Here is a 24,522-nt window from a genome sequence, read left to right on the forward strand (position 1 = left end):
CAGTCAATACATAGGAAAATATCATGTGATGAAAATTTAGGCTGCAAGATTTAGGTGTTGGGGAATATTTCTGAACGAAAGTTGGGTAAACTTCTTGAAACATTTGGGCGAACACTTCATGTTCAATTAAAGAAATTGTTTATTAATTTTTTTCAGTAGTGGTCGTTGTTACTGTCACAGTGAGTTCCTCGTATTCATAATTTCTTTCATTTGTTGTTATTGTTTGCTAAATACATTTTTATACCTTAAACAATTAAGATTCATTGCCATACTATTCGGATTTCTTATGGTTCTTTATATAATGAATGAGATTTCGTACTGTCCATCTAATGGGTTAATGGTTGTTTGTACCTTCAGTCTGGTTATGATGTTAATGGGCTTTTTGTATCCTCTCTGTCTTTTGTATTCATCCTATTATGATGATAACTGTTATCGGTTTGAAATAACCCACTATCATTTTCAGATTGAAAATGCGAAAATCCATTCTCATCTTTCTCCTTTTTTGGTTGAGGTACCATTGATTTACAAATGTATGCCCTAAAAAGTATGTACGGTTAATGTTATTCACGAGGAGCAGTTATAATTAATTAGGTTTGGTTTTTGTTTACTTCTGATCAGATCACAGGGTATGTTGGAGTGATTTTCTTTCCTTAGTTTTGTGTTGGAATATTTCTTGAAACATTTGGGCGAACACTTCATGTTCAATTAAAGAAATTGTTTATTAATTTTTTTATTAAATTCTATATATAATTTCAGATCTTTATTGTACAATTTATAAATATATATTTTATCCAAGGCTTTAGGAGTTAAAAGGGCACTAATAGATATATCTTTATGTAAAGTTAATTCAACTCTGCACACAATAAAATTGTCACAAATTTCTGGAATTTAATGGTCTATCTTATGTAACTCTTGCTACACAGGTTTGATTTTTGCAAATTTATGTCACCACATTGCATCCAATCAATACATAGGAAAATATCATGCGATGAAGATTTAGGCTGCAAGACACATTAGATTTATATCCCCTATTCAGTTTCTATGCTATGTACATCATCAGACTGGTTTCGTATTTTCAGAAATCCCTCTTCTCCTTCAGAGAATGCAGCATCATTTTTTCCTCCATCACCATTGTTGTATTAACGACATTGGCCAATACACAGCACTGTCCTGATTCCCAATGTCTCCAGACTATATATATAAAGCAATTGGAACTAATACTCCAATCCATTATATAGTAGGTGATTTTGTAAACTAGAAGCAGAAAACGCAAACAAGTAAAACTAACTGAGGAAAACCGTGTTCCTACAGAAAGATTGATCAAAATTTTGAATTTAGCTTGTTTTGAAAGTTTGAAGTTTTGAACTCTTATCAACCTACAATATAGCTGCTTATTGATGGATGCATCCTAGCAAGGCTTGTCTTCTCTGTAGCATCAAAAACAAAATTGTAAGTGTACCATTTTTAAATTTATTTTACTTTACCCTAATGTGATGCATAAATTCAAATTCCATTTATATCTATTCAGTTGGACATTATATTTGTTTTGTCAGCCTACTTGCTTTAAAATGTCTGTCTCTTACCTTTGCGAAAGCTCCGTTCATAGAGTACTCGACACAAGATCAGAAAATAAGATGCTGCGTCTGTGACTTTCTCCTGGTATGTGCCAAAACTCAAACCAGAAAAACTTAAAAGTTCACGTTCATCACTTTCAAAAATGTTTAGCCACAAGCTTTCTTTTGTTAATAGAAATTATTAGATCGGCTTAAGATGCATGAGCAGAAAAACAATGGTGTTTAACAGAGATCCAAAAATCTATGAGAGAAGAACCCAATAATACAAGAGCTTCTGTCAGAAGTAGCAGACAAACCTAGGCATCAAAGATATTCAGCTGTTTCATTGTTTCCTGTCAATGTGATAGAAATCAAGCTCTTCTAATATGTTTATACTAAGAATGGCATTAAAAGTTGTCCTAATAGTGACATGCCATTTGAGAAGTGTTCTCACATACATCCTGTACCTTGATTTAAAAATAAACAGGTCTGTGTCGTTGATGGCACCGTTTATATATCAGATAATATTTGCAGTTTTGAACCTGTTGTTATTTCTCCAATATTACATCATAAATGAAGAATTAATGAATGAGGGGAGTTTAAATTATTATCATAGATAAATCATAATCCCCAGAAAATCAAATTCCATAATTGAGATAATGGAATCAGTATGCATCGAGAGTAACAATTTCACTCCCGATGATCTTGTAAGGGTACTTGATGGCAATGTGGCAATCACAACAAATTCAAAGGTTTGTGACTGTAAAAGTAAGCAACCATGGAACTGTGTTGTCAAGCCCTAAGGCAACGTCCATCTTCTCACTGTGGTGACAAAGAAACTATGTTACTTGCGCTGCTCCTCCACATCAAGCAGTACAGATTTTGTGTCAGGCATATATCCTGCCTCCTTCATCCGCTTAGACAAGTGATCCAGCATTGCATAAATTCTATCTGACTGTGGGTGAGATCTATCTCCTACAATAAATGTGTGCACCACATTCTTGATTTCAATCCAACTACATCCAGGATTCTTCTTTACCTCCCTATCTTTCATCATTCTTCTCACCTTTGCAACATCATCCCACTTGCCTGCAGCAGCATAAATATTTGACAGCAAGACATAGGCAGCTGCATTGTGAGGTTCCAAATCAAAAAGGTGTTCTGTTGCACGTCTGCCTATATCAAGGTTTCCATGGACTCTGCAAGCACCAAGCAAGGCCTTCCACAGAATAGCATCAGGCTCATAAGGGATGGAGTTGATAAGGTCCTCTGCTTCATCCAAGTGCCCTGAACGACCAAGAATATCTACCATGCAGACATAGTGCTCCACTCTTGGTCTAATACCATGATGCTGACTCATGGAAAAGAAATAGTGCCAGCCTTTGTCCACTAGGCCTATATGACTACATGCAGCCAGAACACCAAGAAATGTAACGTGATTTGGAGTCAAGCCTGCTTGTTGCATTTCTTCAAAGAGTAGTAATGCCTCCCTGCCATGTCCATGCTGAGCATATGCTGATATAATTGTGGTCCACAAGACCGTGTCAGGTTTATAAATTTTATCAAATGATAGCCGTGCATCATCTAGGTTCCCACATTTAGCATACATGTCAACTATGACACTTCTCACAAAAACATCTGACTCCAATCCCACTTGATTATTTGAGCATGAACCTGTTTGCCCTGTTCCAGGGTTGCTAGGTCAGCACATGAACTTAAAACAACTGCCCAGGTTGAGTTATTAGGTTTCACACAAGATTGTCCCATTCCAGAAAAAAGCTGCAGGGCTTCCTCATCTTGTCCATTCTGAACATATCCTGTAAGGACAGCAATCCACGATATGACATTTGCCTCGGGCATTTTCTCAAATAGTACACAGGCATCAAATGTTTTTTTATTCCGAGCATATCCCACAATCATCACATTCCAAGATTCCACATTTCTTTCAGGCATTTCATCAAAGAGCTGTCGTGCCTCATCTGTTCTTCCATTCTCTGCATATCCCACAATCATAGAATTCCATGACAGCACATTACTTTCACACATCCTCTCAAAGAACAGACGCGCATCATCAATTTCCCCACATTTCGCATACATACTAACAAGGACATTGCCCACATTTACATTTGACACAAAACCAGTTTTGACAGTGTGAGCATGGATTTGCTTGCCATCTTCAAGGGCTGCTAGGCTCGTGCATATGCCCAGGAAACAAGTTAGGTTGGACTGGTTAGGCATTGTACCAGTACTAAGCATCCGGGCAAAGAATTCCAATGCATCTTTGACATACTCATTCTGGGCATATCCTGCGATAACTGAAGTCCACGAAACTACATCTCGTTCAAGCATTGTATCAAACAGTTGTCGTGCATTATCTATGCTTCCACATTTGGCATACATGTTAATTGCTGCATTACCCACAGAAATATCAAATTGAAAACCCATTTTAATACTGTCAGCATGGACCTGCTTGCCTGGTAGCAAGACTTCAAGGCTGGCACATGCACTCAAAACACCGGTGAATGTAAATTGGTTTCAGTAAACACACCCCTCATGCATACAGGAAAAGAGATCCAATGACTCTTGAAAACATCCATTCTTGGCATATCCGGTAATAACCGAAGTCCATGACACAACATCTCGTTTGGGAATTTTCTCAAATAATTGGCGTGCATACTCCATGCGTCCAATCTGAGCATATCTTTCTATCATTGTATTCCATGAAACTACATTTCGTTCAGGCATTTTGTCGAACAACTTTTGGCCGTCCTCTAATTATGCCGTAAGGCGTTCCCTCTGAGAAAGACATCCCTAAAATGTGACGTGTACGATCCTGAGCCATTGATTATGTGTGTTAGATGATTGGAGTGTTTTCTGCCGTTCATTTAATCTGTTTTTTTTCATAGAAAAATGGTTTTTTTCCCATGGTAATGGGCCATGAAAAGTCAGGACTGGCCTGCTGGCGATGAGACTCTTCTGCTGGCAATGAGACTCTTCGCAGAGACTGCCTGCTAGCGATGACACTCTTCTGCTGGCGATGAGACTCTTCGCAGAGACTCTTCATGTATTTCTTCCCTGCATGCATAGCCTTGTGTTTTTATATCAATAGCAACCCTGTGCGCATGGAAAAAAAATGACCTGTCTTGAGTTTGACAAAAACTTGGAAGAAAGCCGTTTCGGGGATTTTGTATCGTGAGAGAACAACGCTGTTTTGTGTGGATTCAGGCGGCAGAAAATGATGATGAACACAGATAGCCGATATGAAGCAATGGAGAAGGAAGAGAAAGGGTTTAATTGAATCTGTACCATTTTCAGATAAATGAATTTTCAGTAGTGGTCGTTGTTACTGTCACAGTGAGTTCCTCGTATTCATAATTTCTTTCATTTGTTGTTATTGTTTGCTAAATACATTTTTATACCTTAAACAATTAAGATTAATTGCCATACTATTCGGATCTCTTATGGTTCTTTATATAATGAATGAGATTTCGTACTATCCATCTAATGGGTTAATGGTTTTTTGTACCTTCAGTCTGGTTATGATGTTAATGGGCTTTTTGTATCCTCTCTGTCTTTTGTATTCATCCTATTATGATGATAACTGTTATCGGTTTGAAATAACCCACTATCATTTTCAGATTGAAAATGCGAAAATCCATTCTCATCTTTCTCCTTTTTTGGTTGAGGTACCATTGATTTACAAATGTATGCCCTAAAAAGTATGTACGGTTAATGTTATTCATGAGGAGCAGTTATAATTAATTAGGTTTGGTTTTTGTTTACTTCTGATCAGATCACAAGGTATGTTGGACTGATTTTGCTTTCCTTAGTTTTGTGTTGGGGAATATTTCTTTCATTGTTGGAGTGAGTTTGCCTGCCCTAGGTGTTGGGGAATATTTCTGAACGAAAGCTGGGTAAACTTCTTGAAACATTTGGGCGAACACTTCATCCATCATCAGGGCGAGACAGCTGAAGTGAGATAGAAGAGAGGAAGACCATGTGTGTACTTCTTGAAACATAACATTTGGGCGAACACTTCATCCATCGTCAGGGCGAGACAGCTGAAGTGAGATAGAAGAGAGGAAGACCATGTGTGTACTTCTTGAAACATTTAGGTGAATACTTTACCCATTATCAGGGCCAGACAACTGATGAGCTTATGGGAAATGGAAGAGAGCCAGGCCATGATTATATCGCATTGAATCCAAGATAAATCTGTAGGAGAGAATTTGAACGTTGGAAAAATTAGAAGAGGGCAAGAGAACCAGGTTGTGGTTTCTTAAACCTAAATTAATTAGTTTTAAGAAAGATGTTAAATTAGAGAAGGGGGGGGATAAAATTAAGTTTTCCCTAAACTTTGGATGGTTTAAGAAGTCCACAGTTTTCTTTCCGAAGTACTCTCCCCATGAATTTTGACTGTGAATATCTCCCTACCTTGGTTTTTTTTTTTCCATACTATAACCTGAATAGTGGAACTTTTGATTTTGAAATTTGTCCTTTATTTGCTTTCTCCGGTTGATGAATTTTGTGATATATATCTATTCTGAATGGTGGAAAATGTTTTTTAACTTGCTCTGGTTGATGTATATATTGATGGTCTCACCATTTTGATGACAGAAGTGTTGGGAAATGGAACTTCATAATGATTAATGACATAGAATCTGTTATGGAAGAACAAATAAGAATTTGTTGTGTAATCAGTTATCTTTTCCATTAATGTGCTCAACATGAATGTAGTATCAACTTGGCTGCTTTTATTGAAATTTTGGATTATGTAGAATGTATTGAGTTAGAGAAATACACTACAAGAAAGGCAATGGTGTAAGGATGACATTGGAATTCAAATGAATTACATGTAAAATAAACAGACAAAACAGATTTTATGAAGGTAGATGACTGTTTGGATCCAAGTGAGCTACATCTTAGAAAACCAGAGCTGGGAAGTATATGAGGACACTAACTCTTTTAGAAACCCAGATCTGGGAAGTATACGAGGACTAACTCTTTCAGTCACTGATCTGTCAAACTTGCATCATTCAGAAAGGATAACTTGTCTGACTCTTTTTAATAGCAACAGATTTGCCAAACTTACATCATCCGGAAAGAATTGTTTGATTGTTTTTAGTAAAATGGTAATTAGTTTTGGAGGGGAGCTTTTTTCTATTTCCATTTTTAATTAGGGTTGTAATTTATGAAATAGAACTAGCAATTTACTGAAAGCATGTGGTTTCTTTTGAAAAATAGATATTTCAACAGTGGCACTGCATTGAAATCTTGTTTAACGTTCACATAATTTTTTAATAGAATGGCATTTATATGATGGATTAGCTATAATTTTTTTTTTCTCGGTAAAAACTAAGTCTATTAAGAGAAAATATAGTACAACCAGAAATTACATCCAAGAGAAGCAAGAACCTAGGCAGCCGGAAAGGATGTGCTATCCACCTCGGCTCCTAGAAGAAGAGAGAAGAGAGAAGAACATAGCAAGAGGAAACTGGAAGAACAGAGTAGCAGAAGCCAAGCATAGGATTCTACCCAACATGGGAAGAATCAACTATGCGGCATTTTTTTCCCTTTCTTTCTGCCAACTTTGACCCATTCAGGAGGGGACTGCTGAGCTAGCATGATTTGCAAACCGAGCTGGGCAGACTGAGAGATTTCCTTGTCTGAATCCGAGGTAGAGGATTCATGATTTCTTTTCTGGGAAATTGGCTGGACTGACAAATTTTCAGGCTTTGCCGAGGGCGGATTCTGTGCCCTCATTGTTGCCTCTCCTTCCTCATTCTCCTCCTCTTCATCTGAGCTGAAATCAAAATCGTCCATGGGCAGAGGGTCATGCGGCTTCCAGCTTTTGGATTTCTTCTTGGCTTTCTTCTTTTGGGCGGGTATTGAAGGACAGGAGCTCTGTAGATGCCCTGTGTGGTGGCAGTTGCGGCAGCGGAAAGCTGTGTTCTCGTAATCCAGGTTCTGAGTCCAATGGAAGTCTCCAATTTTGATATTGATCTTGTCAGGGAGACCTTTGCTTATGTCTATTTCTGCACAGATTCTGGCATAGGTATATAAACCCTTTTCCCCTCTAGAAGTGTCTGTGTCTAGGAGGCGGCCTAGAGAGTTGTCGATCCCTTGGAATACAACAAAGCGCCATAGATTCGCCGGAAGATTAGGAAGTCTGTCCCAGATGGGGAGCTTGGTGATGATTGCTGTAGATGGATCGAAGTCTGGGAACCAAGGGGTGAGGAATAAACCTGCTGAGCCCCAAAACCATGGTCCTGCTTTTAAGGCCTTTTGGTAGTCCTCCTCAAAAGCAAACACTGTGATGAAAAAGCCCTTTGAGCATAACAGAACCTTACAACTATTGGTCCAGTTAGAGTGAATCCATTGGTAGAGATCTGTTGTGCGTGGCCATAGCCCATTGAACCTGCAAATGATGCCATGCTCTGCAAACTTTTGGGTTTGCTCATCCAGCATTGGGTGTGTTACTTCAATGGAGGGGGTTTCCTCCAGTTTGTCCACCAGAAAAGGTTTGGGAACCTGTGCTGGTGGCACTGATTTCTCCTGCTTATGTGCATTTGATGGAGCTTTTTCCTTGGGTTTCTGAGAATGGACCGCATCTTTATAGGAAAAGGCTGCAGCTGAAGAGGACTGTCCAACAGCTCCCCCTCTCAGACGCAGGGATAAGGTGATGGACGCATTTCTTTGAATATTATAAAAGGACAGGGGACAGGAACCCTCCAATTGTTTACCTTCATAGAGGAGACGCTGATGGATTGTTGGAATCCCCGCCTTATCTTCCAGGCATAGCTTGAGATTCTGCACATGATCTGAGGATCTCACCCATTGCAGCATTGATTTACCAGAGATAAGTACAATAAGAATCTGAAAGGGTTCTGAGATTTCTGTTCTCTGCGTGCCGCTGTGACCCTGAAAGCCGAGAGGACTGGTATACGTGCCTCTATCTGGGAATGAAGCCCTCCTGAGCCTCACGGTTGTTAGATCTGCAAGGCTGTGCTGAGGCCATTCCTCCCCTGAGTCTTGAGGGTTATGCCGAACACCTAAAACCTTTTCAACACATTCCTTTTGATCTGAGATCGAGATCAGGCCCCTGTTTGGGGATAAGACTCGAAGGGGCATTTTGTCAAACATTTGCCCTGCATCCTCCTCGGTTCTGAAAAGAAGAGGTAGCCGGGGCTGGTACTGGATGTCCAAGCTTCTTAAATCCCTCACTCTCCAACTTCTTTCCCCTTTGGACATCGCTGGCCGCTGCAATAGGGACGCCATCACTCGAATCTGAGCATTTTCGTATGCACAAGCTTGCCCTTCTGCGCGGGATGACCCTTCCCATGGAACCTCCATTCGATCCGCCAGCAGATCTACGAGGGCGGGTGAAGGGGCCATCAGGCCTTGGGACGACAGAAAGATTGGCAGAAGAGGCCTTTAGCTGTTCGAGAGCGGTGAGGCTGGCTGCCTTTGACTTGTTAGGGGAAACAAGAGATTCTTCTAACTGGGTTTCGGCCCTCGTATTCAGAGCACCAATTTCTGCCTTCTTTTTTTTGGGCTTTACAATACCCGGCAATTGGGATCCCCTCAAACACTGGCCTGCAAAAGAGAAATCGTTGGTACCTGTAAAAGCCGAAGCAAACCTCGATGTCGTGGCCATGGCTTCCGATCGAAGAGCCCTTTCCAGTTGTATTCAAATTGCTAACACTCTACAATAATTTATCTCTGCCAATGTTGATGCAACAATAATCAACTTTATCATTGCATGTGAAAAAACTGGTAGATATAATAAGATAATAATCATGTTACATGATTAGATCAGATGACTTAACTCTGGCCATCTCCTAATTTATCTCTGCCAATGTTGATGCAACAATAATCAACTTTCGGATTAGCTATAATTGATGTGTGTGGTTGCATATATTATTTATTTCAATTAAATTTTTGTAGAACGAGTGATTATTATTTTGTTTCACATATATTATTAATTGTTTATTTATTAATAATTACGCCGTAAGGCGTTCCTCTGAGAAAGACATCCCTATAATGTGACGTGTGCGATCCTGAGCCATTGATTATGTGCGTTAGATGATTGGAGTGTTTTCTGTCGTTCGTTTAATCTGTTTTTTTCATAGAAAAATGGTTTTTTCCCCATGGTAATGGGCCATGAAAAGCCAGGACTGGCCTGCTGGCGATAAGAGTCTTCTGCTGGCGATGAGACTCTTCGCAGAGACTGCCTGCTGGCGATGAGACTCTTCTGCTGGCGATGAGACTCTTCGCAGAGACTCTTCATGTCTTTCTTCCCTGCATGCGTAGCCTTGTGCTGTTATATCAATAACAAACCTGTGCGCATGGAAAAAAAATGACCTGTCTTGAGTTTGACAGAAACTTGGCCCACCGTTTTCCAGGCTCGTCCAGATCATTCAAATTATATAATTCGGACAATTACGTTGCAAATAGTCTTTAAAATGTTTTATATTCAAGCACTGTTATTTTCTAAGCGAAACAATTTTGTTATGTTTTCATACAATTTTAAGGCAATTTCAATTCTTGTTCTTGGCAACTGTTTCCATTCCTAGAGTTGGCCAGCCCGAGGGTATTACAGAGGTATTTATGGCCTAAACTTGTCAATTTACGAATCAGAATTTATTTGTCTTCTGTAAATGTAACTTGGTTAACTATACGTTGTCTGAATTAATCTGGGTTTCTTAAGACATTGGGTTAATCACCACTCTATTTTGTTAATCATCAACTAATATGCTCAAGATTCTTTAATGAAGAGATTCGTTTTGGTTTGTACTTTTATCTTCAAATTTAAATTCATTAACCTTTGACTCACAGCATGTCACCGTAGATTAGAATTGTAATCACAATGTATGTCGAATGTACATTAATATTTTAAATGGAGTTTCCTTGACAATATGAAACCCCATCCAATCTGATACGGCGCTCACAAGCATAAGCATCTTGAGATTTTGCTTTTGTTTAGACATATTCTAGATTTTTTTTAATTACTATAATTTGGGTATAATTTTTATGCTATTTATTTTATAGCTTCTTTAATTCCTGTAATTTGGGTGTATTCCTCATTCTAGGTAATTAATTACTGCACTTTATATATTCTTTAATTACTGTAACTGGTTATAGTTTCTATCTTGTCCTTGTTATGTTTTTTTTCTTTTATAATCTTGGATGTATAATCATTTCTTAATTTTCCTATGTATCAATTTTCTTCGATCTTGTATTTTATTTGGTTGATTTTCATTTTTCCTATGTTTCAATTTTCTTTGATTTTTTTAATTTTCGTTGTTTCAATTTTCTTTGATCTTGTGTTTCATTTGGTTGATTTTCATTTTATCCTGTGTGTTTTCTATTTTTATATCAATTGTTTGTAGTTGTATGATTGAAATTTGATTGTAATATATGCTGGTGAAGGTTTCTTTTGATCGTGCTTTTTCTTTCACATGAATGGATGAGAAGTAATTTTCACAATGTATATACAAATTGTGCATTGTTGTGCTGGAATGCTATGTTATGGATATATTTAAAATCTACTGATCCGTACTCTTGGACCTTGGCTGTAGGGTGGAAAAATAATAATCGCAGATGTTTGCTGAGAGGAGATATGTTGAAAAATGAAAGGCAATTTGGTAAAGCTTTTCATCCGGCAAGTTACTATGTTATGTTATTTTTTAATCTGTTTTTTTCATAGAAAAATGGTTTTTTTACCATGGTAATGGGCCATGAAAAGCCAAGACTAGCCTGCTGGCGATGAGACTCTTCTGCTGGCGATGAGACTCTTCGCAGAGACTGCCTGCTGGCGATGAGACTCTTCTGCTGGTGATGAGACCCTTAGCAGAGACTATTCATATCTTTCTTCCCTGCATGCGTAGCCTTGTGCTGTTATATCAATAGCAACCCTGTGCGCATGGAAAAAAAATGACCTGTCTTGAGTTTGACAGAAACTTGGCCCGCCGTTTTCCAAGCTCGTCCAGATCATTCAAATTATATAATTCGGACAATTACATTGCAAATCGTCTTTAAAAAGTTTTATATTCAAGCAATGTTATTTGCTAAGCGAAACAATTTTGTTCTGTTTTCATACGATTTTAAGGCGATTTCAATTCTTGTTCTTGGCAACTATTTCCATTCCTAGAGTTGGCCAGCCCGAGGGTATTACAGAGGTATTTATGGTCTAAACTTGTCAATTTACGAATCAGAATTTATTTGTCTTCTGTAAATGTAACTTGGTTAACTATACGCTGTCTGAATTAATCTGGGTTTCTTAAAACATTGGGTTAATCACCACTCTATTTTGTTAATCATCAACTAATATGCTTAAGATTCTTTAATGAAAAGATTTGTTTTGGTTTGTACTTTTATCTTCAAATTTAAATTCATTAACCTTTGACTCACAGCGTGTCACCGTAGATTAGAATTGTAATCACAATGTATGCCGAATGTACATTAATATTTTAAATGGAGTTTCCTTGACAATATGAAACCCCATCCAATAAAAGAGGAGTTTCCTTCACCAAATAAAGAGGAGGCTCCTAATATGTAGCCAAGCACAACAATCAATTGAAATTCAAGATGTTTAACATTTATGAATATCAAGCTGTCATCCTAAGATATAGCTGAGGAAGTTTTCACAAATAAAGATGACAACATAAGATGTGGCCAACAACATCAATCACTTCAAAAAATTGTTAGAGATGCTAGCATCTGTTGAGGCACCAATTCAAAATGTACATGCAGTCATCGCCTTGCTTGCATTACTAGCCTAATCTTATGACAGTCTGGTCACTTCATTTGACATAGAACCCAGATCGCCATAATAATGCAAGAGAAGACATGAAAGAAATATTCAAGGTTGATAACAAAAAACACAGTTTTCTTTCAGCAAGTAGGAACAAGAAGTTCAAGAAAAATGTTGTTGATCTGACACAAAAATGAGATTCACTTGCAATTATATTTTTTGTTGCTGAAATAGCAAGGTATAATTCATTTATTGCAGAAAGCAATGGCACCACACCAAATGAGCATTGGAAAATGTTTTCAGTTGAAAAGGAGGATAAAGCAAATGTGGCAACATACTTCAAGTAGTCTGAGCCTACTTCTTACATCAATGCTCCACCGGTTGGCGCCCTTGCATTTTTCCATGGTCATCCTTCCTAGCAAGCATGTGAAAATTAATGTGCACCAAATCCCTCTCACAGAATTGAATATATTTGTACTCAAAATCTCACCCCAATGAAAAACCCAAATAAACCATGCACTTGGCAAAGTGCACAGGCAGGCACAGTGGATGCAGGAAGCTTGCAATGGCGGTGGCTTAGGATTATATGATTTTCATGGCCTCCATGGCTAAGTGGGTAGTACACAATCAAGCACACTGGATGCAGGAGCTTGAGTTTGCAATTGTAATGGTGGTGGTTTATTGTATTTTTTTTCAACTAAAAAAATTGTGTTTGGAGCAGTTTTCAGATATATATAATTTTGCTTGAGAGTGGACCGCGTTTGGAGCAATTATCAGATATATATAATTTTGTTTGAGATTAGACCTCCCTACTTAACTATTAACCATTAAACCACGTCCTAAAAACTATTGAAGATGTATGAATGGCTAAGTGGTTCGTTATAAATCTGGTAACTGATTACGATGCAATGGGAAAACACCTTCAGTGTCGCTTGGACCTATGCCCAAATGGAGACCTTGAATGTATATATTTCGCAAGACGCTGGGAGCTGCCAATGCAGACAATTTATAACAGCACGGGGTGGGATTCGTATGCATGGGCCTTCCGGGCACCTGCCAAAATGGTGGACGTCATTGTTCACAGAGTATAATTTACCTTACACCTAAGGCACAGCCTGCCGGGATTCAACACCGCGAGCGGCCCTGCAAGGTGAGCAAGCACCTTGAACAGGAGAAACGAATGCTCGAGAGGACATGTTCCAGTTGTGCGAATGGAGCAAATGAATGTTTGGTGCGAGGGATTGTTTGAAATTGCGTGGGTGTTGGTTGCCAAAATGGTGGATGTCATTTTTCACAGAGTATAATTTACCTTACGCCTGGGGCACAGCCTGCCGGGATTCAACACCGCGAGCGGACCTGTGAGGTGAGCAAGCACCGTGAGTGGGAGAAACGAATGCTCGAGAGGACTTGTTCCGGTTGTGCGAATGGAGCAAATGAGCAAGCACCGTGAGCGGGAGAAACGAATGCTCGAGAGGACCTGTTCCGGTTGTGAAAATGGAGCAAATGAATGTTTGGTGCGAGGGCTCGTTTGAAATTGTGCGGGTGTTGGTTGCCAGCGCAGCGGGTGCCAGCTCGGAGGTGGTGGGTCAAAAAAGCGTTAATTAGTGTCATATGTTATTGATGGCTTTACATAGTGTTATATGTTATCAATTGCCTTACGACGTTTTCTTTGCAACGTCTGGTGCAAATGCTAGTTATAAACCTATTGAGTTAATAATTATTATTATTGTTATTATTTGTATTAATTATTATTATAAATATAATAAGTATTATTAGGGATGATAATGTTATTATTAAGGTTAATTATTAGAGATTGCTAGATGATGTAGTTATTAATAAGTTAAGGAATTAATAACGGAATAGGAGAAGGGGTCTAAAAAAAGGGGAAGAAGTGAGAAGATTCGGAGGGGAAATGAATAATAATGATGGAGAGGGTTAGAGGGAAGGTCATTCCTACTATGGAATTGATTCCAAACACTAATACTCATGAAAAATAATTGTCAGTTCAGTTTTGGAGCTCTCTCTATTCTCTCTTCTCTCTCATACTCTTGGACACTTAGAGTATCCTTGGAGTACTCTAGAATTGGAGGAAGGAAGGCAAAAGAAGGAAAATAAAGAAAAGGGAAACAAGAATCAAGAAAGGAAGAGTGAGAATCAAGCGACTACACTAGAATTAATTGTAGGTATCAAGTTTCATGTATGATTTCCTTACTAGTTTTGGAATGCATGGTACATGTATCTGTGTTTTTTGTTCTCTTGTTGTCTTTGGCATGGGTCTTGCTAGGTGTGACAATGGTTTTTAGCCTTGCCTTTCCATTTCCGGATAACCATGGTGTGATGGGGTTCTCTTTTCTTGGTTGAGTTGGATTTCCATATGGTTTTCGAAACTAAGTGGGTGGTCTCAGAGGAGAAACATAAGGCCTAGAAATCCCTAGACTAGTGAAGGTGGGATTGCGGTAAATCATGAATATGTACTCCCTCATTAGGCCTAGGAATCCTCAACCAATGAATGGAGGGATATGTGATAAATCAGAGAGGGTGGAGCCTCGTTGGGCCTATGAATCCTCAACAAGGTGGACAAATTCCTCATGGTTTAAGTGGGGCAATTCAGAGGCATCTATGCTTATTTAGGGCATAGTGATCTGCTGGGATTGCGATAAAGCCTGGTTGTATTGATGAGGGTTTCGGGCCTAGGAATCCCTTGGTGGATATATGGTAAAGCCTGAGGAAGCATTGATTGGTGATGCAGAAGCATCTAGACTTAGCCAGCAATGTGAAACTCTGTTCACATGTTGTGGCTAAACAAGTTGAATTTTACTTACCTGAGTTGTCAAAAGTCATTTTTTACCGAGAGGGTTGGATCTCTCAAGAAATGAGTTGTATTTAATTATTGTAATAGTTAGAAATTGTCTTATTTTAGATTCAAAGATAAGTTGTTAGCATAGGTGTGTGATAGAGCTTGAAAATAGAGATTGAGTTGTTAGGCAGGATTGGAAAAGAAGAAAAATGTAATGCAAAAGGATCGGTATAGATGAGAGAGGATTGAGTGAAGCGAGAGTCAAGTAATAGAGCGAGGATTTCCATATTGAAATAGGGGTCTTTTTAATTGTTGTAATCGAGCCAGAGGGCCGACATTCTGTAAGTGTTATTGTATTGGATAAATGATTCTGTGTGCGTTAATGTGTTGTTTCCTTTGAAAACTTTCGTTTTCCTCTGTTTATTTGCATTTGGAACAAATAAAGCACTCTTCTCTATTTTATGCTTTATGTTATAAAAACTCGGAGTTCAATGGGAATCACAGTTATTAATGTTATTAACATTGTTGACACCCGCTTAAAAATCCCAACCATTGATCTAAGTTCCAACCATTGGATCACCTTATCGTATCGCAATATTTGGCTCCAAAGGGGTGGACCTCAAGCCTTGAAGAATTGCAATTTGCAATCTCTAAAATATCGTATCGCAATAAAGTATTGGGGTATGGTAAGGACCTCCGGTTGTGGAACATTGTGATGTGTGATTGTGATCCATCGCATCACAATATGTCAGTCGGAAAGGAAGTGGGCCTGAAACATTGGGAAACTGCGATATGCGATGGGCAGTGGGACCATTGAACATATCGCATCGCAACATTCTATATGTGTGTGCCGAGACCTAAGTGCTTGCCCATAGCGATATCCGATTGCGATATAACCTAGACCGTTGGATCAAAAGTGAGGTGATCTACGGTGTACCACCGAGCATCTCTGTTAAATAAAAGAAAGATTTGTTTTCGGCCTTATATTAAGGAAATTAGAGTAGCACTATGGAAGATTGGAATATAAGGGGAAAGGAAAATGCAGGGCCGATTGTTGATATTTCTCAAAACAATTGATTCCTGCATCATTTGTGGTATCAGAGCACAGAGAGATTAAAATTGATTACAATAAACATGCTACTAAGGAGAGGAGCTGGCATTGGTCAAGGAAGATCGGAAGCAAATGCAGTTATGTTGGAGGAGATCCAAAGTCTGTGTACGAGGATGGAAACAATTGAGACTACTCAGAGAAGAACACCTGATGAAGGGGATGACAGTGCTAAAGAAGAATCTTTTGAGGAAGAAGAAGAGGAGGAAAATGAAACTACTAGAGTTATTAAGATGTTGGCGAAAGTAGGAGGAAAACCAAAGGTGGAAATTCCTACGTATGAAGGGAGTCTCAATGCAGAAGAGCTAATGGATTGGATTGGGTCATTAGACAAATATTTTGACTATGAAGAGGAAGTTGACAATAAGAAGAAGGTGAAATTTGCAGTTACCGGATTAAAAGGTCATGCAGCTATTTGGTGGGATGAGCTACAGACATCCAGAACGAGGAAAGGAAAGTCCAAGATCAAGCAATGGGACAAAATGGTAAGTAAGATGAAAGCCAAATTTATGCCTAAAGATTATCATTTAAATATTTTTAAATAGTTGCAGAATTTAAGGCAAAAAGGAATGTCTATTAAAGAATAAACCGAAGAGTTTTATAGATTGAGTATTAGAGCAGGACATGCAGAAGATGACATGGAGAAGGTAGCCAGATATATCAATGGCTTACGATATGACATACAAGACAAGATCAGCTTGTTAAGTATGAAGACTATTGAGGATTCCTATCAAGCAAGTTTGAAGGCAGAGGAGAAGATGTTGAGAAAACAGAATCAGAGGAATAGATGAAGAAGCTCAGTAAGAGGTAGAGGAACTACCAGACCAAGGGGACAGCAACATCAACATGAAGCAGGTAATTCAATTAGCATACCCCCACAGAGAGGGTATTTTAATAGAGGAAGATTTGCGCCCAAAGGAAGAGGCCAAGGAAGAGATATTCGGTGTTACACATGTGGAGAATGGGGACATGTATCATGGGACTGTCCTCATAATAAACTAGCAAATCAGAGGAATGTGAATGTGGCTGAAGCAAAGCTAGAAACACGTCGACTTATGGAAAAGGAAGAACCCCCTGAAGTAGGAGAATCCCTGATGTTGAATAGGACATTGCTTAAGACAAAGAAAGAGATTGAAGAACCAACGCAAAGGAAGAATTTATTCAGAACTACCTGTAAATCAAAAGGTAAGTGTTGTAAAGTAATAATTGACAGTGGAAGCACTGATAACCTTGTTTCTATAGAGATGGTGGACAAGCTCGGATTAGCAAAGACAGTGCACCCTACTCCTTACAAAGTATCATGGTTTCAGAAAGGACATCAGATTATTGTGACAGAACAATGCAAGGTTGAAATACAAATTGGTACGTATAAGGATGTAATATTATGCAATGTAATGCCAATGGATGTATGCCATGTATTGATGAGAAGATCGTGGTAGTTTGGTCGGAAAGTTCTTCATGATGGGAGAAAAAACACTTATACTCTGGAGAAGGATGGAAATAAACATACATTGTTGCCATTGAAGGATGACGCTCACAAAGGAGCACCTGGAAGTAGTGTTATGTTGATGAGCGGAAAGGAATTGTTGCAATAGATTGGGAAAGGTGAAGATATGCATTTTGCTGTCATAGGGAGACCGAAGGTAATTTTAACTTCCACAAACTTAGATGACTTACCTGAAGAAATCAAAACTCTGTTAAATGATTTCACTAATATTATTGTGGATGAGTTGCCAAATGCATTGCCACCGATCAGGATTATTAATCATCATATTGATCTAATACCAGGAGTGAGTTTACCAAATAAAGCAGCGTACATATTAACTCCTCAAGAGAATGCAAAAGTTGGAAGACAAGTGCAAGAATTGATGGATAAGGGACTAATCAGAGAGGGTCTTAGTCCATGTGTTGTACCAACAATACTTAGTCCAAAGAAAGGAAGTGAATGGCGTATGTGCACAGATTCCAGAGCCATAAACAAGATCACAATCAGGTATCATTTCCTTTACCGCGCATGGATGACTTAAAGGATTGTTTGAGTGGATCAAAGTATTTTACTAAAATATATCTAAAGAGTGGATATCATCAAATAAGAATTCAAGAACGAGATGAATGGAAGACTGCATTTAAAACAAACAGTGGGTTGTATGAGTGGTTAGTGATTCCTTTTGGACTCACTAATTCATCTAGCACGTTCATGAGATTGATGAATGAAGTCTTGAAGGAATATGCAGGAAAGTTTGTGAATGTTTATCTTGATGATATTCTAGTTTTCAGTAAAAGTAAGGAAGAACATCTAGAGCATCTTAAATTGGTTTTAAGAACTCTGTAGAAAGAGAAACTACTGATAAATCTGAAGAAATGTAGTTTCATGAAAGAAGAATTAATTTACTTGGGATTTGTAGTTTCTAAAGAAGGATTGAAAATGGATCCAGAGAAATTCCAAGCAATTTGGAACTAGCCTATTCCCAAAAATATATTTGAGGTAAGAAGCTTCCATGGTCTTGCAAGTTTTTACAGAAAGTTTATCAGAGGTTTTAGTCAGATTTGTGCACCAATTCTTGAAACAATTAAGGAGACCAATCAGTCGTTCAAGTGGACAGAAGCAACAGACAGGAATTTTAAATTGCTGAAGAGGAAAATCACAGAGGAACCGATTTTAGCTTTGCCTGATTTTGAAAAAGTATTTCAAGTTGAAACAGATGCTAGCAGAGTTGCAGTTGGCGCAGTTTTGAGTTAGGAACAAAGACCAATAGCATAATTCAATGAGAAATTGAATGAAGTGAAGAAGAAGTATTCTTCTTATGATAAAGAGTTTTACTCTATTGTGCAAGCCTTGAAAAAATGGAGACATTATTTGCTGCCAAAGGAATTCATATTGTATTCGAATAATCATGCATTACAGTTCATAAATAACCAACCGAAATTGAACTAGAAGCATGCCAAGTGGGTAGAATTTTTGCAGAGCTTTGCTTTTGTGATAAATCACACAAGTGTTAAGTTGAATAAAGTCGCTGATGTGTTGAGCAGGGTAAGTTTTATTGTGCAAGAATTCAAAGTTGGTGTTGTAGGATTTGAAGAAATGATTGAAATGTACAAAGATGATGTCGATTTCAAAGATATCTATACAGCAGTTCAAAATCCAATAGTGCATAACAAAAGTCAATGGTTAGATTATCTCATCCAAGGAGGCTTATTGTTTAAAGGCAACAAGTTGTGTATTCACAAATATTCTATGAGGGAAAACATAATAAAGGAAAAACATAATGGAGGATTTTCTGGTCACTTTGGACAAGATAAAACCTTTGCTCAAGTGAATGCTTTTTATTATTGGCAAAAAATGTAAACGGATGTTAAGAGATTTTCTGAGAAGTGTAGGATATGTCAGCATGCTAAAGGGATAAGTCAGAAAACAAGATTGTATTAGCCATTTCCAATACTAGACCGACTGTGAGATGCAGTTAGCATGCATTTTGTTTTGGGATTACCAAAACCTAAAAGAGCGAATGATTCCATTTATCTTGTGGTAGATAGATTTTCCAAGATGGCACATTTCATTGTGATGAGCCCCACTTTTTGGTAACAATTTGGGCTCATTTGGCCTACTTACCTTGCTCAACCCTTCATTTTTTATCACTTATGCATCATTTCTTAGTATATTCGTGTTATTTGTAGGAAGAAGGGCAGTCATTATGCCTATGTGGCTAATACATGATGATTTCAGGTTTTTTGACATTAAATGGAGCAAAGACCACGCAAATGAAGACAAGGAGACAGCCAAGGTGGCATTGCGGGTTTATAGGGAGGTTGTCCACAGCCTTGAATGACCTTCCTCGTGATCTCCACCCCAACTCCGAGCTCCAACAGCTATCACCACCGAGCTAGATGGCAGCCAATGGATTCTACAGGAACAACAGTTTACTTTTAGTTGGATAGCCAAGCCCCACTAATTGAGGAGACCAGCTTGGCCCTCATCATGTATAAATATTGAGGTTGTAGCCTTCGATGAGACTCTTGAAATTTTGTTGTAGATTTTGAATCACGAGTTGTAGCTCTGTTTTTTCTCTTTGTAAGCCAATTTTGGCATGTTGTTAGACTCATGATTATGATCTTGTAATAAAAGGCAGGCAGATTTGGATTCAATTCTGAGTTCTTAGAGGAGCTATAGCTCTCAGGTTAGGGCCCAACCTGAGACCAATAGACCTCCTTTTCTTTGTATTGTTACTTGTCTTTCTTTTATCATTGCATTTCTTTCCTTTACATGCACTTGGAAAACACAGTTTGCTGAGTTTACTATTTCGGTTTGGTTATGTAGGTTAGTTTCATGAATGCAGTTGTTTCAGTAGTTCAGAATTAGCGTAGGGAGATTGAAGTTACGTTGAGTTCAAAAAAGGCTGAATGCATGCTCACTTTCACCTCTGTTTGGGGACCGGAAGTGTAGATCGTGCCAGCTGACAAAAATATTGTTTTAACATATGCATGCAAGTATTGATGTAATGTTTTCGGTTGAAGAATTGTCCATACGATTATATCTTGAGTAATGACTCTTTGGTTCAGCATCATGCACATTTTCCCTTCAACTTACATTGTTGTTCTTTGATTCCTAATAAAACAGTTATTATAGGTTGGTGAACTTTCGTATTACATGCAAGATAAGGGTGATTTGTTTCATTTACACTGCGCAACACCACTTCATCGTGTTCTTATCCTTCTGAACCGTGCCTAAGCCACCTACTCATCCTCTGTTCAGCTCATTTGCCTTCCAACCCTTCTACTGTCCACGTTGCTCAATCTTTTTGACCTTCCACTACTACTACTCCCCTCTAGACCAACCAGCTTTACACACACCTTCCCCATCTCATCTCTCCGTCCCTGAGCCATCTCAAGCTCCTCTTTCATCTTACCCATCCATCCATACAGCTCCTTCACTCCTCCATCATCCAAAACTCCGACTGCAAAACATCCTGTAGAAGTTAGCAGACTTCCTGTAGAAATCCCGAGCTTCCTGTAGGATCCCCTGCAGACATCCTATAGAAGCCTGCGAACACGGTTGCCAAGCACCTGAACGTTGGGAACTTCTGTGGAATGATGTGAAGGATCCCCTGGAACCTCTCAGAGTCGTCCTGACCTTTCCCAAGTCTTCCTCCCCTTTGAACTACCCCTGTGCAGTCAAAACCCAGTAAGAAGCACAATCATAATAACTCCACCCACTTGAGCAAAAATACAAAAACGTGTTCTCTTCAATGGAAGTAGTTTAAATTCATGCATCTCATCTCACTAGAAGTAATGGCATCATTTCTAGAAGTTGCATCCCCACCATTGCATCATAAGGATTAAGCTAGTCAAATTAGGGTTTACTAGGGTTTCCATGTTTGGTTGGCTTTCAGTTCATTCTTGCAAAGTAGGTTAATTTCCTTTGAGATAGCCTTTGTGCATCACTTAGAAAGCTTCTTCTAAGAACATATAGAAGTTGGCTTGAGCCCTAGCGGACTTGTGCCAGCTGACCAAGTGACAGCTGCGACAAGAGCTAGTACTTGTGCATACAGCACCGTCGCTTCCAAGTTTGTTACGAACTACCGGGTTGATAAAATTAGAGAAGGAAGCTCCAGGAGTTGTAGCATTATTGCTACAATACTGGAGCTCACCATCTTTTTGGCGCCGTTGCCGGGGAAGCGTCAGAGTATTAGTAATTGTTGCTTTTCTTCTATTTTCCTACTCTCGCCTTCTGCCAAGTAGTTTATTTCATTTCCATTCTGTAAAAATAGCATAGACATTTCCTGCTTTCATAGATTAGCATTTCAATTCCGCAATTTCAATTTTGCAAGCATAGATTAGCATTTCAATTCTGCAAGCGTAGACTAGCATTTCCATTCCTGCAATTCCATTTGACCAAAGTAGATTAGTCCTTTCCTGCTTTCATTTCAATTCTGCATTTTTATTTCAGCAAGATAGTTAGTTGTAGATCAATCTGTTTCAGTTTTGCAGGTACCAAAGAAAAAAAACAAAAGCAATCAAAAAGTCTTTCCATTTCATGCCTCGTAGGAACCGAGATAAAACAGGCAAATTCCTACCCAACACCCCCACCACATCACTGAGTCACCCTTCTCTCTTCTTCGGTGACAGTGATCCAGAAGAACCTATAGGTGAACCTCCTGAGATATACGAAGATCTTGTTAGCGCTTGAGATTTCACCCTAGGCTGAGGAAGGTAAACCTTCAAGGCAACATCAAACCATTTCACCTCGTAGCTAACCCTACGGGGTATGAGAAGGCTCTCTCCGGTCAAGCTCGGTAGATCTTTCAATAGGATGAGTTGACCCAATTAGGAACACTGATATTAGGCTAGTAAACTGATAAGGAGGGTTGATTTAAAGTTTTTGGGGTTTTTGGTGGCAATTGGAGGGAGTGCAATTCAGGGTGCGGGGATTGGGCTCAGTTTTTGCAGGGGGATCTTTGGGGCAAGGTAGGAGTGAGTGCTGATGCCTTAATCTGAGATGGATGATCAGGAATGATAGAGGAGGAGCTAAAGAGGGCAAACAACAACTTTGAATCCTCTTTAGACAGTGGAAAACATAGATATTGAACAAAATTAAAAGCTGAGCATGGCATGCATGAATTCAAACTTTATCACTTCATCTGTTCAATTAGCAGCAAAGAAAGAGATGGAACACATAAACACACTTACAATAACATGTAAAGAACACACCATCAACACAACAATCCACAAGAATCCACAATGATGTCTGCAAAACCCTGGCCTTCCTTTTCCTCAAATTGCAGAGATACAAGTAAAATATACAATAGAGCTTCTCCCTCAAGAGTCCAACCATGAAAATGAGCAAGAGAAGGCATAATATAGACCATCTAACTCCTTTCCCCACCTCTAGGGGTCGAGCTCAGCTTCCTAGGAGTAGTTTGAACTAATTCTAAACTTAGCACTAGATAATAGGCAGTCAAAACAACTTGCCTCTAAAACTTAGCTAACTCATCCATGCATTAAATATTCACTATTTACATCAAGGAAGCTTCTAGAAGGGTTAAGAGAGATTAAATCTATCAATGTGCCATGAAAATTATCCATACATCCATCATTTACAAGTACAAATGATCAACCAAGGTAAAAAACAGAGTTTGCAGGCTTGAAAAGTCAAAACTGGCAATTTTAGCTCGAGTGGTCGCGCCCCCTGCTCGAGTGGTTGCGCCCCTTTGCAGCACTTTTTGAGTGGTTTCCAGTTGTCCAAATCAAGTGCAAGATGGCTCATTGGAAAGCTCTGTGTGTCGACTTTCCATCCCAAGTGGAATGTCTGGATTTGGAGTTGATTTGACACCTCAAAAGTCAATTCTCCCAAGGTCACTTTCTGCAACTCAAAAAGTGGGCAGAAAGTCAAAATTTTGATGTATTTTGAGCTTTTGGAGGCCCAAATCTCAAAATCAAGTTGACCCCAAGTATAGGTAATTCTAGTTTTTGCATGCCCTTTCCAAAAATGTCAACTTTTTTTTATTCTGAGCAGTCCTCCCGAGTGGTCGCGCGCGGGGTGAGACCACTCCAATGGCCAAAACCTGTAAATTGCACAAAAAATTCACAAATGACAAAATTTTCTCCAAATTTCTTGAAATTTGGGCTGGGAGTCCCCAATCAAGTACCATGATCAGTCAAAGAGGCTTTGGCCAAATTTTGGAGTGGATCGGGCGTTTTCCTTCGTTTTTGTGCTTTGGCCAACCGTCCTTGGAGCACCTTCGTTCTCGCCGGTATTTTTGACATTTCTCTCAAACCATGACACCTGTGTAAAAAGTGAAGGAGGTTTTTCTTCTTTGGCATGTTGTGGACAAAAACCTCTCTCAATTTTCCAAAATTCATCTTTTATTTCTCTGAAACATCATTTTAGTGCAATTTGTCCCGATGTGTGAAACAAGGGATTTTGTCGAAATGAAGCGAAATGAAGGGGATAGGGGGCTTCCAAATTCTTGGGGAAATTTTTGGGAGTGGGGAGGGATGTTAGGAAGCAGGAGAAAGTGGAATCTCAGAGATTGAGTGAGGGGAAGGGGTCGAAAAGGATAAAACACAGGTCAAACCTAGAAAATTGCCAGGTTGTAGCTAGAAACTAGGGTTTGTGGAAAAATGAGGAATTTGGCGGATCTGAGTGTTGGGAAGTGTTTGATAAGGCATTTTAAGGATAGGGGAGGGTGTATGAACATCAGGAAAAAAAATTTGCCGGTGACTTGACCATCCAAGAGAAATTGGCTTCAAAACCCTAGGAGAGGGAAATGAACTTGCCAAAGCACAACTGAAGCATGAACAAGGTGTACAA

At 39.0% G+C, this 24,522-nt stretch overlaps 1 pseudogene; it reads right to left on the reverse strand.

Moving 5' to 3' along the window:
* Positions 1–2,397: 2,397 nt before the first annotated feature.
* Positions 2,398–3,162, reverse strand: LOC149174751 (pentatricopeptide repeat-containing protein At4g02750 pseudogene; annotated as a pseudogene).
* Between the last annotated feature and the right edge of the window lie 21,360 nt (positions 3,163–24,522).

This window comes from Pinus tabuliformis, chromosome 4_1 (assembly GCF_031772625.1).
Source record: "Pinus tabuliformis cultivar Carrire ecotype Pingquan chromosome 4_1, CPIR1, whole genome shotgun sequence".
Lineage (NCBI taxonomy): Eukaryota > Viridiplantae > Streptophyta > Pinopsida > Pinales > Pinaceae > Pinus > Pinus tabuliformis.